This window comes from Marmota marmota, unplaced genomic scaffold, assembly GCF_001458135.2.
Source record: "Marmota marmota marmota unplaced genomic scaffold, marMar, whole genome shotgun sequence".
Lineage (NCBI taxonomy): Eukaryota > Metazoa > Chordata > Mammalia > Rodentia > Sciuridae > Marmota > Marmota marmota.
In genome coordinates this window covers 22,180,101-22,184,201 of record NW_026000082.1, presented here as the reverse complement: position 1 = coordinate 22,184,201, position 4,101 = coordinate 22,180,101, and the positions used below count along the sequence as shown (strand labels likewise).

Genomic DNA, 4,101 nt, shown 5'->3' with positions numbered 1-4,101 from the left:
ATATATATATATATATATATATATATATATGGTGGGCTTTCCTTTCTCTGTACTCCTGGGACCAAAACCTGTAAGGAAGGAGCTCCACAGGGAGTGATCAAAGCCTGATAAAAAGGACACAGGCCTAGGAGCCAAGTAGACCAAGAAGTCCCACCACTGTCTCACTAACTCTGATGTTAGTTAAGTCATTGAGCTACTTGGGATTCTAGTTTGCCTCGTTGCAAATAGAGAATATATATTGCATAGAGTTGTGAAGGGTAAAAATGAGATAATATGTTTAGCCATAAATATTAATATCCTTTTTTTGGTTCCTATCCAATATATAATTTTGTTCTCTATAGGAAACTAAAGGTTTGACCTATGATAAAGAATTGGATGGGTTATACTCTTTGGGAAAGAGGATGAGAAGTATAGAGGACAGCTGGAAGCATTGTCTGTCATGAATATTGCTTTCTTATTCACTTGAGCTGCTTATCTCCCCATCCTCTACTGACCTCCCTGTCTCTGCCATTGTAGATCATTCCTTGCTCTGGATGATGTTCTTGAGTCATATAAGCTGGACTGGCCTCTGTGTTTGCACTCCTGCCTGCTGTGACCCTGTTTGATCAAGAGACCCTGGAATATCACAGATTCAGAACTACAATTGTCCGTGCTTAAATTTTCAACTGTAAATAAAGAGTTTTTGTGTATTGTCATTGTTTTTTGTTTGTTTGTTTTGTTTTGATTTGATTTTTTGTGCATGTGTGTTATTTTTAAATGATTATGATGGCCAGGCATGATGGTGCATACCTGTTATCCCAGTGACTCAGGAAGTTGAGGCTGGAGGATTGAAAGTTCAAGGTTAGCCTCAGTAACTTTGTGAAAACTTTAACTACTTAGTGAGACTCTTTTTCAAAATGGAAAATAAAAAAGGGCTGGGGGTATGGCTCAATGGTAGAGCACTCCATTGACTCCCAAGGGGTGGAGGGTGGGGGTAAAATGTGAGTAAAATGGAAAGGTGAGGGGGATAGGTTAAAAAATGATTTCTTGGAAGAGGTGCCATCTGAGGTAAGTATTGACAGATTGGTTGGAATTAGCAGGACATTAGGGTGGGGAAGAAGGAACTATGTTCTTAGTCCAAAGACTGTTAGAGGTGGGGAACAAGGTGAAAGTTACCTTACAAAGGAGAGTCTTGGGATGAATCCCTTTCCCCTTACATTGGCAGTCAGCTGGATTTGCGTGTAGTGTGATCACTGCATATCTGAATAGTGTGAGCTCTCAGGGTGGCAAGGGGGACTAGCAGAACTCTGGAGCAAGTTCCCACTTCAGGACTGGAGATGAATTTCAACATGAACTGTTGGTCCTGTGGCACTTCAGTACCATCTCTGCAGTGGTGTAACAACTCATCTTCATGTCATGCTCATTGAGCATGAAGAAAGCTGATTGAAATAACTGGATGAGTAAGTATGATGCTTTTCTAAGTAACATTTTAAAGACAAAGGTTATAAAATTTGTATTCTGCTTGAGAAGCCATCCCTTCAGAGCAGTTATGTAGGGTAGTTGCTCACTTCTTAGGGGTGCTACTGCACTTTTCTAAGTGTCTTTGTAACTCAACTTTGGGGAAAAGCTCTCAAGCCTATAGGGCATGCCTTTAAATGAGGAAAGATATTCTTTTTAATATTCAAAAGTCATCTGAAGCTTCAATAGATGAGTATCAGGTTTGGAATCCACCTGCTTCTCCATACACATCATTCCTGAAAGTATTTTCCCACCTGGATTAGTGGTGCAGCTGCTCAGATGACTTTTTTTCCCCACCCCTATACCAGGGCCTTGCATATATGAGACAAACACATGCCTATATCCCCAGCTATCTAAGATAACTTCTGCTTCCAGCACCTTCTTTATTTTCTACACCATGTCATTTAACGTGTTAGGAACTAGGCTAGATGCTCAAGGAATTTACAGGTTGGTAGGCAAGATTTAATTAGAGCAGTACAATGTATTGTGTTGGGAGGGACTCCTAGCCTAGTAATATGTGTCAAGAGCTAAAGGGTGAAAAAGTAAGCAAAGGAGAAGAGGAGAAAGGATGTGAGAACAGTATGTGCAAAGGAGTAAATGACTAAAAAAGCCCCTGGAAGTTTGGACAAGGAATGTGAAAGAAGAGTAGGGAGGTACGTTTAGAGAAGTCATACAGAGCCCTGTAAACCACGTGAAGAATTTAGACTATCCTAAGGGCAATGGTAGTCACTGGAAAATTTTTAAGTAAGATAGTGTCATGGTCAAATGTTTTCCAAAGAACATTGGCTATAGTGGGGAATATCAGTATAAGGAATAGGTAGCTGGGTGTAGTGATGTACACCTATAATCCCAGCTACTCCAGAGGCTAAGGCAGGAGGATCTCAAATTCATGATCAGCCTGGGTAATTTAGTGAGACTCTGTCTCAGAATACAAAGGACTAAGGATGTAGCACGGTGGTAGGGTGTTTGCCTGGGATGGATGAGGCCCTGGGTCTAATCCCCAGTACTTCCAAGAAAAAGAGGTAGACTGTTCCTGGTTAAGAGGCCACAAAACAATGCTCCAAGTCAAGAGTTTGGAAGTAACAGCTGGCAGCCAGATCTTACTCCCTGTTTTTCTATGGATCATTCTAAGAATTTGAATGGTCTTTAGATGTTTAAATAATTGAAAGTGAAGAAGAATATTTGTGGCATGTAACATATGCATACTTATGGCTACTTTCAGGCTCTGAAATGAAGTAGTTAGAACCTAGTGGCCCACAAAGCTTTAAATATTTACTATTTATAGTTGAGGGTGTAGCTCAGTGGTCAAGTGCTTGATTAGCATATGCAAGGCCATGACAATGATCCCCAACACCGCAAAACAAATGCATACATACATACATACATACATACACTGACCCTGACAGAAAAAGTTTGCCTACTCTTGGTCTAAGCAATAGATAGTGCTGGTCCAGAGTAGTGGCATGAAGAATGAAGAGACTGGATTGATATCAAATTTTTTAGAACTGATTTAGGGAGGCCTTTAGGAGGTGGAATGGTAAGGCATAGATGGAATTGATGGATAAATACTACTATATTAGCCACCTAATTGATTTCCCTACTTCCATTCCTTGCTTCTACAATCTATTCTCAGATGGCACTCCCCATTTAGAACTCTAAAATTGCCCTCTCACTCTTGATCTGAGGATTTCAAATTAATTTGAAATTGACCCTACCCACCTCTATAACCCGATGTTTCATTCTAGTTTTATTGAATTACTTTATTTGCATTTCCCCTGGGGCCCCATCTCTTTTGGCTCCAAGTCTTTCATAATCCTCCCTTTGCTTGAAGTCAGCACTCCACCTTCCTGCTTCCACTCTCAAGATGGTATGTGCTTTTGCAACTCTGGAGTGTTGGGAGTTTAAATTTCTGCCTCCATCAAAAGGCAGGATGTTTCAAAGGACTCCATCCCCAATCAATAGCAGACACTCAGTAAGAATGAATGGGAGTGACTTTAGCAACATCAGGTGGCTGCCTCAATTTTACCGTTTGTAAAATATGTATAGTAATCCTTATCTCACAATGCTGTGCAGGAATAAAAATGAAAAAAAAAAAACTTGTCCAATAAGCGTGAGTTGAAATTAAGTCTGATTTGTGTCTGATACAAAAAAGACGTGAATATTTAAGGCAGACACATTCTTTACAGGTCTGGTAAAAATAGACCAGAAGGCAGTTTTCGGAGTACACAGCTCATACTATTTGTGCAGAGCTGGGGCGGCCTTAGCGCCTGCGTGGTCCCTCCAAGGTGACTGTACCGCCAAAAGCACTAGCTTATCGAGAGCATCCGTTTAAGTCAATTCCAGAAACCCTGTGCTGTGCGGTGAGCACACGGCCATTAAAGAAAAGACGATTCAATCCCCGCGATAAAGGCCTTGGAGCAAAGAGGGAGGGAAGCCGCCTCTTTATAAGGGCCTGAGATATTTGACCCTTTCCAAGCCCTAGGTCAGGCCAGGTGATATTGGTCCAGGTGTCTCACAAAGCCATTTCTTCAGTCTGGACACAACCCTAAACAGGCAGCCCGCCCACCCGGGCGGCAGCCTCGTGAGTCACGTTCTCTCTGGCCG

The 4,101-nt window shown here is 41.6% G+C and overlaps 1 protein-coding gene across 2 annotated transcripts in view; it reads left to right on the top strand.

Annotated features, from left to right (window-relative positions):
- Ppih (peptidylprolyl isomerase H) overlaps positions 1–695 on the top strand; it is a 23,126-nt gene extending 22,431 nt beyond the window's left edge. For both annotated transcript variants that reach the window (XM_048815611.1, XM_015485168.2), the window contains one exon: positions 517–695. The gene's annotated coding sequence lies outside the window, so the exon portion shown is untranslated. The remainder of the gene's footprint in view (positions 1–516) is intronic.
- Positions 696–4,101: the final 3,406 nt, after the last annotated feature.